We start from the raw sequence: 11,100 nt of genomic DNA, 5'->3' as shown, positions 1-11,100 counted from the left end.
GGAGGATCTAAGGGAGATGCTTGAATCCCACTCAGAAACGGAAATAAAATAGTCATCATGGTGGATGGAAGGAGGAAACTAGGTGGGAGAGGGTATAGGAAGGGAAACAGGGTTGGGGTAGGAAGCAGGTAGGTAAAGCCAGGGAGAAAGACCAGAAGAGTGAATGGAAATGGGAGGTATGCAGGTGGGTAGGGGCCATTTCTAGGGTGTACCAGAGGTCTGGGATGGGGAGGCACCAAGGTGTCTGTGAGAGTGACTCTAGTTGAAAATCCTAGCAGTGAGTATATGGAACCTGCCACAAAACATTTGACCCAAAATATTTCCTGCCTAAAAGAAGTGCAGGGGGGCTGGTGAGATGGCTCAGTGGGTAAGAGCACCCGACTGCTCTTCCGAAGGTCCAGAGTTCAAATCCCAGCAACCACAAGGTGGCTCACAACCATCCGTAACGAGATCTGGCGCCCTCTTCTGGAGTGTCTGAAGACAGCTACAGTGTACTTATAATAAATAAATAAATCTTAAAAAAAAAAAAAAGAAGTGCAGGAACAAAAATGGAGTATAGACTGAGGGAATGACTAACCAATGACTGGTCCAACTTGAGACTCATCCCATGGGCAAGCACCAATCCCCGACACTATTAATGATACTGTATTATGCTTACAGACAGGAGCCTAGCATGACTGTCCTCTGACAGGCTCCACCCAGCAGCTGACTGAAACAGATTCAAATACCCACAGCCAAACATTAGACAGGGTTCAGAGAGTCTTGTAGAAGAGTTGGAGGAAGGATTGAGGGATCTGGAGGGGTTAGGGACTCTACATGAAGACTAACAGAGTCAACTAACTTGGACCCTTGGGAAATCCCAGAGACTGAACCACTAGCCAAAGAGCATACATAATAAACTGGACCTGGCCCCTTTCCACACTCCCTGAACATACTTAGCAGATGTGCAGCTTAGTCTTCATGTGGCTTTTCCAACAACTGGAGCAGGGTTGTCCCTGACTTTGTTGCATGCCTCTGGATCATGTTCCCCTAACTGGGCTATCTTGTCTTGCCTCAGTGGGAACATGATCCAGCTTTCTTTTTTTTTTAAATATTTAATATTTTTTATTACGTATTTTCCTCAATTACATTTCCAATGCTATCCCAAAAGTCCCCCATATCCACCACCCCACTTCCCTACCCACCCATTCCCATTCTTTTGGCCCTGGCATTCCCCTGTATTGGGGCATATAAAGTTTGCAAGTCCAATGGGCCTCTCTTTCCAGTGATGGCCGACTAGGCCATCTTTCGATACATATGCAGCTAGAGACAAGAGCTCCGGGGTACTGGTTAGTTCATCATGTTGTTCCCCCTATAGGGTTGCAGATCCCTTTAACTCCTTGGGTACTTTCTCTAGCTTCTCCATTGGGAGCCCTGTGATCCATCCAATAGCTGACTGTGCTCATCCACTTCTGTGTTTGCTAGGCCCCGGCATAGTCTCACAAGAGACTGCTATATCTGGGTCCTTTCAGAAAATCTTGCTAGTGTATGCAATGGTGTCAGCGTTTGGAAGCTGATTATGGGATGGATCCCTGGATATGGCAGTCTCTAGATGGTCCATCCTTTCATCACAGCTCCAAACTTTGTCTCTGTAATTCCTTCCATGGGTGTTTTGTTCCCAATTCTAAGAAGGGGCATAGTGTCCACACTTTGGTCTTCATTCTTCTTGAGTTTCATGCGTTTAGCAAACTGTATCTTTTTTTTTTTTATATAAATATCTATGTTTATTTATTTATTTTTTGCCTGCCCATCCGTCTTTATTTTTTTTTATATATTTTTATTACATATTTTCCTCAATTACATTTCCAATACTATCCCAAAAGTCCCCCATAGCGCCCCCCACTTCCCTACCCACCCATTCCCATTCTTTTGGCCCTGGCATTCCCCTATATTGGGGCATATAAAGTTTGCAAGTCCAATGGGCCTCTCTTTCCATTGATGGCCGACTAGGCCATCTTTCGATACATATGCAGCTAGAGACAAGAGCTCCAGGGTTCTGGTTAGTACATCATGTTGTTCCAACAATAGGGTTGCAGATCCCTTTAGCTCCTTGGGTACTTTCTCTAGCTTCTCCATTGGGAGCCCTGTGATACATCCAATAGCTGACTGTGAACATCCACTCCTGTGTTTGCTAGGCCCCGGCATCGTCTCACAAGAGACAGCTATATTTGGGTCCTTTCAGCAAAATCTTGCTAGTGTATGCAATGGTGTCAGCGTATAGAAGCTGATTATGGGATGGATCCCTGGATACGGCAGTCTCTAAATGGTCCATCCTTTCATCACAGCTACGAACTTTGTCTCTGTAACTCCTTCCCTGGGTGTTTTGTTCCCAATTCTAAGGAGGGGCATATTGTCCACACTTTGGTCTTCATTCTTCTTGAGTTTCATGCGTTTAGCAAATTGTATCTTATATCTTGGGTATCCTAAGTTTTGGGCTAATATCCACTTATCAGTGAATACATATTGTGTGAGTTCCTTTGTGAATATGTTACCTCACTCAAGACGATGCCCTCCAGGTCCATCCATTTGGCTAGGAATTTCATAAATTCATTCTTTTTAATAGCTGAGTAGTACTCCATTGTGTAAATGTACCATAATTTCTGTATCCATTCCTCTGTTGAGGGGCATCTGGGTTCTTTCCAGCTTCTGGCTATTATAAATAGGGCTGCTATGAACATAGTGGAGCATGTGTCCTTCTTACAGGTTGGGACATCTTCTGGATATATGCCCAGGAGAGGTATTGCTGGATCCTCCGGTAGTACTATGTCCAGTTTTCTGAGGAACAGCCATACTGATTTCCAGAGTGGTTGTACAAGCTTGCAATCCCACCAACAATGGAGGAGTGTTCCTCTTTCTCCACATCCTCGCCAGCATCTGCTGTCACCTGAATGTTTGATCTTAGCCATTCTGACTGGTGTGAGGTGGAATCTCAGGGTTGTTTTGATTTGCATTTCCCTGATGATTAAGGATGTTGAACATTTTTTCAGGTGCTTCTCTGCCATTGGGTATTCCTCAGGTGAGAATTCTTTGTTGAGTTCTGAGCCGCATTTTTTTAATGGGGTTATTTGATTTTCTGGAGTCCACCTTCTTGAGTTCTTTATATATATTGGATATTAGTCCCTTATCTGATTTAGGATAGGTAAAGATCCTTTCCCACTCTGTTGGTGGTTTTTTTGGCTTATTGATGGTGTCTTTTGCCATGCAGAAGCTTTGCAGTTTCATGATGTCCCACTTGTCAATTCTCGATCTTACAGCACAAGCCATTACTGTTCTATTCAAGAATTTTTCCCCTGTGCTCATATCTTCAAGGCTTTTCCCCACATTCTCCTCTATAAGTTTCAGTGTCTCTGGTTTTATGTGAAGTTCCTTGATCCACTTAGACTTGACCTTAGTACAAGGAGATAGGAATGGATCAATTCGCATTCTTCTACATGATAACAACCAGTTGTGCCAGCACCATTTGTTGAAAATGCTGTCTTTCTTCTACTGGATGGTTTTAACTCCCTTGTCGAAGATCAAGTGACCATAGGTGTGTGGGTTCATTTCTGGGTCTTCAATTCTATTCCATTGGTCTACTTGTCTGTCACTAAACCAGTACCATGCAGTTTTTATCACAATTGCTATGTAGTAAAGCCTTAGGTTCGGGATGGTGATTCCACCAGAGGTTCTTTTATCCTTGAGCAGAGTTTTTGCTATCCTAGATTTTTTATTATTCCAGATGAATTTGCAGATTGGACTTTCTAATTCGTTGAAGAATTGAGTTGGGATTTTGATGGGGATTGCATTGAATCTGTAGATTGCTTTTGGCAAGATAGCCATTTTTACAATGTTGATCCTGCCAATCCATGAGCATGGGAGATCTTTCCATCTTCTGAGATCTTCTATAATTTCTTTCTTCAGAGACTTGAAGTTTTTATTATACAGATCTTTCACTTCCTTAGTTAGAGTCACACCAAGATATTTTATATTATTTGTGACTATTGAGAAGGGTGTTGTTTCCCTAATTTCTTTCTCAGCCTGTTTATTCTTTGTGTAGAGAAAGGCCATTGATTTGTTTGAGTTAATTTTATATCCAGCTACTTCACTGAATCTGTTTAACAGGTTTAGGAGTTCTCTGGTGGAATTTTTAGGGTCACTTATATATACTATCATATCATCTGCAAAAAGTGATATTTTGACTTCATCTTTTCCAATTTGTATCCCCTTGATCTCCTTTTGTTGTCGAATTGCTCTGGCTAGGACTTCAAGTACAATGTTGAATAGGTAGGGAGAAAGTGGACAGCCTTGTCTAGTCCCTGATTTTAGAGGGATAGCTTCAAGCTTCTCACCATTTGCTTTGATGATGGCTACTGGTTTGCTGTAGATTGCTTTTACCATGTTAAGTATGGGCCTTGAATTCCTGATCTTTCCAAGACTTTTATCATGAATGGGTGTTGAATCTTGTCAAATGCTTTTTCTCCATCTAACGAGATGATCATGTGGTTTTTGTCTTTGAGTTTGTTTATATACTGGATTACGTTGATGGATTTCCGTATATTGAACCATCCCTGCATCAATGGGATGAAACCTACTTGGACAGAATGGATGATTGATTTCATGTCTTCTTGGATTCGTTTAGCAAGAACTTTATTGAGGATTTTTGCATCAATATTCATAAGGGATAATGGTCTGAAGTTTTTTATCTTTGTTGGGTCTTTTTGTGGTTTAGGTATCAGAGTAATTGTGGCTTCATAGAATGAGTTGGGTAGAGTACCTTCTGTTTCTATTTTGTGGAATAGTTTGTGAAGAACTGGGATTAGATCTTCTTTGAAGGTCTGATAGAACTCTGTAATAAATCCATCTGGTCCTGGGCTTTTTTTGGTTGGGAAACTATTAATGACTGCTTCTATTTCTTTGGGGGATATAGGGTTGTTTATATCATTAACCTGATCTTGATTCAACTTTGGTACCTGGTATCTGTCTAGAAACTTCTCCATTTCATCCAGGTTCTCCAGTTTTGTTGAGTATAGCCTTTTGTAAAAGGATCTGATGGTGTTTTGGATGTCCTTAGGATCTGTTGTTATGTCTCCTTTTTCATTTCTGATTTTGTTAATTAGAATGCTTTCCCTGTGCCCTCTAGTGAGTCTGGCTAAGGGTTTATCTATCTTGTTGATTTTCTCAAAGAACCAGCTCCTTGATTGGTTGATTCTTTGAATAGTTCTTCTTGTTTCCACTTGGTTGTTTTCGCCCCTGAGATTGATTATTTCCTGCCATCTACTCCTTTTGGGTGAATTTGCTTCCTTTTGTTCTAGTGCTTTTAGGTGTGTTGTCAAGCTGCTAATGTGTGCTCTCTCTAGTTTCCTTTTGGAAGCACTCAGCGCTATGACTTTTCCTCTTAGAAATGCTTTCATTGCGTCTCATAAGTTTGGGTATGTTGTGGCTTCATTTTCATTGAACTCTAAAAAGTCCTTAATTTCTTTCTTTATTCCTTTTTTGACCAAGGTATCATTGAGAAGAGTGTTGTTCAGTTTCCACGTGAATGTTGGCTTTCTCTTATTTATTTTGTTAGTGAAGATCAGCCTTAGTCCATGGTGATCTGATAGGATGCATGGGACAATTTCAATATTTTTGTATCTGTTGAGGCCTGTTTTGTGACCAATTATGTGGTCACTTTTGGAGAAGGTACCATGAGGTGCTGAGAAGAAGGTATATCCTTTTGTTTTAGGATAGAATGTTCTGTAGATATCTGCCAGATCCATTTGATTCATAACTTCTGTTAGTTCACTGTGTCCCTGTTTGGTTGCTGTTTCCATGATCTGTCCATTGGTGAAAGTGGTGTGTTGAAGTCTCCCACTATTATTGTGTGAGGTGCAATGTGTGCTTTGAACTTTACTAAAGTTTCTTTAATGAATGTGGCTGATTGTATTTGGAGCATATATATTCAGAATTGATAGTTCCTCTTGGAGGATTTTACCTTTGAGTATGAAATGCCCCTCCCTGTCTTTTTTGATGACTTGGGTTGGAAGTCAATCTTATCAGATATTAGAATGGCTACTCCAGGTTGTTTCTTCATACCATTTGCCTGGAAAATTGTTTTCTAGCCTTTCATTCTGAGGTAGTGTCTATCTTTTTCTCTGTGATGAGTTTCTTGTAAGCAGCAAAATGTTGGGTCTTGTTTGTGTAGCCAGTTTGTTAGTCTATGTCTTTTTATTGGGGAGTTGAGTCCATTGATATTAAGAGATATTAAGGAAAAGTAATTGTTGCTTCCTGTTATTTTTGTTGTTAAAGTTGGCATTCTGTTCTTGTGGCTGTCTTCTTTTAGGTTTGTTGAGGGATTACTTTCTTGTTTTTTCTAGGGCGTGGTTCCCATCCTTGTATTGTTTTTTTCTGTTATTATCCTTTGAAGGGCTGGATTCATGGAAAGATAATGTGTGAATTTGGTTTTGTCGTGGAATACTTTGGTTTCTCCATCTATGTTAATTGAGAGTTTCGCTGGGTATAGTAGCCTGGGCTGGAATTTGTGTTCTTTTAGTGTCTGTATAATATCTGTCCAGGATCTTCTGGCTTTCATAGTCTCTGGTGAAAAATCTGGTGTAATTTTGATAGGCTTGTCTTTATATGTTACTTGGCCTTTTTCCCTTACTGCTTTTAGTATTCTATCTTTATTTAGTGCATTTGTTGTTCAGATTATTATGTGTCGGCAGGTATTTCTTTTCTGGTCCAGTCTATTTGGAGTTCTGTAGGCTTCTTGTATGTTCATGGGCATCTCTTTCTTTAGATTTGGGAAGTTTTCTTCTATAATTTTGTTGAAGATGTTTGCTGGTCTTTTGAGTTGAAAATCTTCATTTTCATCCACTCCTATTATCCGTAGGTTTGGTCTTCTCATTGTGTCCTGGATTTCCTGGATGTTTTGAGTTAGGATCATTTTGCATTTTCCATTTTCTTTGATTGTTGTGCCGATGTTTTCTATGGAATCTTCTGCACCTGAGATTCTCTCTTCCATCTCTTGTATTCTGTTACTGATGCTCGTATCTATGGTTCCAGATTTCTTTCCTAGGGTTTCTATCGCCAGCGTTGCCTCACTTTGGGTTTTCTTTATTGTGTCTACTTCCCTTTTTAGGTCTTGGATGGTTTTATTCAATTCCATCACCTGTTTGTTTGTGTTTTCCTGAAGTTCTTTAAGGGATTTTTGTTTCCTCTTTAATGTCTTCTACCTGTTTGGTTATGTTTTCCTGCAATTCTTGAAGGGATTTTTGTGCTTCCTCTTTAATGTCTTCTACTTCTTTAGCAGTGTTCTCCTGTATTTCTTTAAGTGAGTCATTAAAGTCCTTCTTGATGTCCTCTACCATCATCATGAGATATGTTTTTAAATCCAGGTCTAGCTTTTCAGGTGTGTTGGGGTGCCCTGGACTGGGCGACGTGGGAGTGCTGGGTTCTGATGATGGTGAGTGGTCTTGGTTTCTGTTAGTAAGATTTTACTTTTACCTTTCGCCATCTGGTAATTTCTGGAGTTAGTTGTTATAGATGTCTCTGTTTAGAGCTTGTTCTTCTGGTGATTCTGATTACTGTCTATCAGCAGACCTGGGAGACAGGCTCTCTCCTCTGAGTTTCAGTGGTTAGAGCACTCTCTGCTGGCAATCTCTCCTCTTACAGGGAAGGTGCACAGATATCTGGTGTTTGGACCTCCTCCTGGCCGAAGAAGAAGGCCCAAAACAGGACCATTCCCAGATGCTGTGTTGCTTTGGCAGGTTACAGATGCTGTCAGCTTCTGTGGTGCACACTCTCACCTGTGCAGAATAAGTTCCTATGTTTGGCGGAGTCCCGGAACCAAGATGGCGCTCCCTGCCCCTGAGGCAGAGGGCTCCCGTGCAGGGCTGACCACTGTCCTCTGGCTGGGAGGGTGCTGGATGTCTGCGGTCCCCAAAGGGTGCTGCCTCAGTGGCACTGTGGCTCCCGCCTGTCCCAGAAGCTGTCTGCCTCTGTGGTGCACACTCTCACCTGTGCAGACTAAGTTCCTAAGTTCGGCGGAGTCCCCTGTTTTGTTTTCAGATGATTCAAAATATTTCACAGATGAGTTATTGTGTTCAGCTGTATCTACTAAAGTTAATGTTACCTGGATTCGAGGGGTGTGGCCTGCCAGTATATCCAAGGGCAATGGCACTATACCCTCCCAACCTAGATGGGCCTCTCTTTCCTTTTTGTAGGAGTGTTCTGATTTCCTTCCACCTTGGGCAGTGCCCCTTATATGTATGGTTGTTATGTGGGGTGAATTGTAGTTGCACTGATCTTTCCCCCTAAGCATGGTGGCGGGAGGGGCCTAGGATAATGCAAATTTTATTGGAATGGTTCTAATGTGTTTGAAACTTCTGTATTTCAATTTGCTGGAGGAAGGAATGTTTCTTTTCTGGCTATGCCTGTTTGTATGTGATCTCCTTTTGTGTTTATTGTTTAGAAGAATAATGTTAATTGTAGTAGTGATATTCGTTATATCATTTGGCTGTTGTGACTAGGATGCCTTGCTTTGTACCTTTGCCTGTTCAAGTTGCTTTGTTTACAAACTGTCTATCCCTTGCCTCAGGGCTGATGGGAGCCCTGGGATGTATGCTTGTAATAGTGTGTGTGTTGTGTGTTTGGCACATGTGTCAGGTGCAGTGTGTGCAGGCTCGCACTTTCGCCATGGTAGCGTAGGCTTTTGCTGCAGTGGAGGCAGCACAATCTCCTCAGATTCGGTTTGCCACTCTAAAAGAAATTATGCTGCATTATGCCATGGGTTGCGAGGCTAAGCACTGCACAGAGGATATCTTGCTGTTGGCATCCTGTGGAAGGCATGTCTGATTGCATGAAGGTTCAGTGTCCTAGTTCCCTTCCCCCAGGAAAAACGACACGGGAGCTGGCCAAGACCTCTCTGGGTGATGAGCCCAAGGGATGGTTTTGTGTAAGGCCCCTATGCTTGCACACTGGGGATCAGACCTCTACCTTCACCCATGAGGCTTGCTTGCAGCAATTAAGATCTGGCCATAGATTAATCAACATCCTGGCCTTTTGATGCACCTGCCGCAAGCAAAACACAATCTCCCCAAGTGTGGCTTGGCATGACAGAGAAGTAGTCAGTGACAGATAAGACTCCCTGGGCATGTCACCAACCTAAGACAGGGATCAAACCAATGCTGTTTGTCTCCCAAGGACGGTAAGGGACATTGCTGCAGGGGGCAATCTAAGACAGACATTCTCTCTGCCAAAAAAGAAAAAGGGGAAATGTGGGGAGCAGGTGTGGCAGCAGTCCCAAGAAGGTGCCAGGGACTGCAGCTAAGTCTTATGACTTGCACCTGACTTCCTCATACATCTGAATATAAACCACAAATATCGTGAGAGCTGCGCAGGTGTACCAGGTTACTGGCGAAGCCATTTTGGTGGGGATATGCCCCTGCTGCCCTGATTAGCTGAAGCTGCGTACCTGGTGAGGTTATGTGACCTGCTGTGAGTGGATGGGAACTGATAGTATATAAGAGTGAGAGGCCCAGGGCTTGGGGTCTTTCGCCTACACAGTCAATGCACAGCCCAATAAACGTGTTGCAGAAGGATCCTATTGTGGTGTCTTTCTTGCTGGTGAGTCAGGCGTCCCACAGGTTGGCATCTGGAGTTCTCCATAATCAGAAAAGAAGGGGATGGGGCTAGATGAGGGGGTGACTGGAAGAAGGTGGGATGCAATTGGGATGTAAAGTGAATAAGTTAATTAGTTAATGGGAAAAAGGGAGAATTAAACAGAGATGGGAGCCCAGTGATTGTGGGGGAAAAGGCTAGTGTGTGGCTAACTCACTAATACTAAGGATACATGAAAAATCCTTATGGAACCTCATTAGTTAATAAGATAATTTCAAAATATGATAAAAATGGAGTTGGAATGGATGTAATATGCATGGAGAGGGAACAATGTTCCTCCAGAAGACATGGGTTATGAAGTCAAAAATCACATTACCAAGTACAAGTTTCCTCCCTATGAGTTATAAGTTCTTTGAACTGAAAATAGCACAAACACAAATTACTGTGTGTATGTAACACAATATCCTTAGTACATGTGCATGCAGCCTACAATTTTCATTCCTTATTGTCACAGACCCTGGTTTACAACAAAGGACGCGATGCCATGAAAAAGTATGTTCAACTCTTTATTGACTTATATAGCATTACAGTGACAAGATATTTTTCAGTTTTTGAAATACTCCAGGTTACTCCTGCATATCAAAAGCTCAGCCATCACTAAAAGAGGTCTGGACTTTCCTTAAGAATTCTCAAAATTACACAAACCATTTTATTTAAACAAATACACATTTTAAAAATGGATACTGAAAATAATGACCTATTTCCCCTTTCTGTTAAAGCTAACTTCATTAGTGAGCCTATTGAAGAACATGTTAAATTTTGAAAAATAAAAGGACTAAAAAACAAGGTAAATTTGTAGACCCTTTAGCAGGTAGGGTAAAGCAGTAAGAAAGTGTTACAGACTGAGCCCTTTAGAAGCTTGATGTTTTAGTATTCAGTTTACTAACATAAGACCTTAAACATATTCTAAAGTGCTTCTTCAACTAAACAGATACTCTTAGATTCTAAGTGCTATGGTACTCAATGTTTAGCCATGTATGAAAGTTGGTGTTAAAACAGTTGAGATAGTATGAAAACTGCTTCAAGTTTAGGTAAAACCATACTATTTTTGAAAGATAATATTCTATCAAATAACTACATATCTGTCAAAGAATACTGATATAGCTAGAGATTAATGTGGAAATGATAGATAAATATAGTTGAGAAATGGTTTACTGTGAATTTTTATACTTAATTTTGAATAAATCACTTGCTCTTGGGTTTCTGCATGCTTTTTCAGAAAACGTTTGCTTGAGTTTGATTCTTGGAGTTTTTGTTGAAGGATTTGTATGAGAGTCAGTATGTTGACTTTGATTGTATATGAGTTGGCCATTATACAAATAAAATCATATCCTGCTGAAATTTTAACTTCCTTTAGGAAGTAAAAATAGTGTAAGACAGAAAATAAAGTGGGAAGCTATAGAATAAACGTATCTGTAAAAT

Source organism: Mus caroli, unplaced genomic scaffold (genome assembly GCF_978045245.1).
Source record: "Mus caroli unplaced genomic scaffold, Mus_caroli_1 scaffold_5, whole genome shotgun sequence".
Taxonomy (NCBI): Eukaryota; Metazoa; Chordata; class Mammalia; order Rodentia; family Muridae; genus Mus; species Mus caroli.
The sequence above is the reverse complement of the archived record's forward strand: the minus strand, read 5'-3'. Positions refer to the sequence as shown.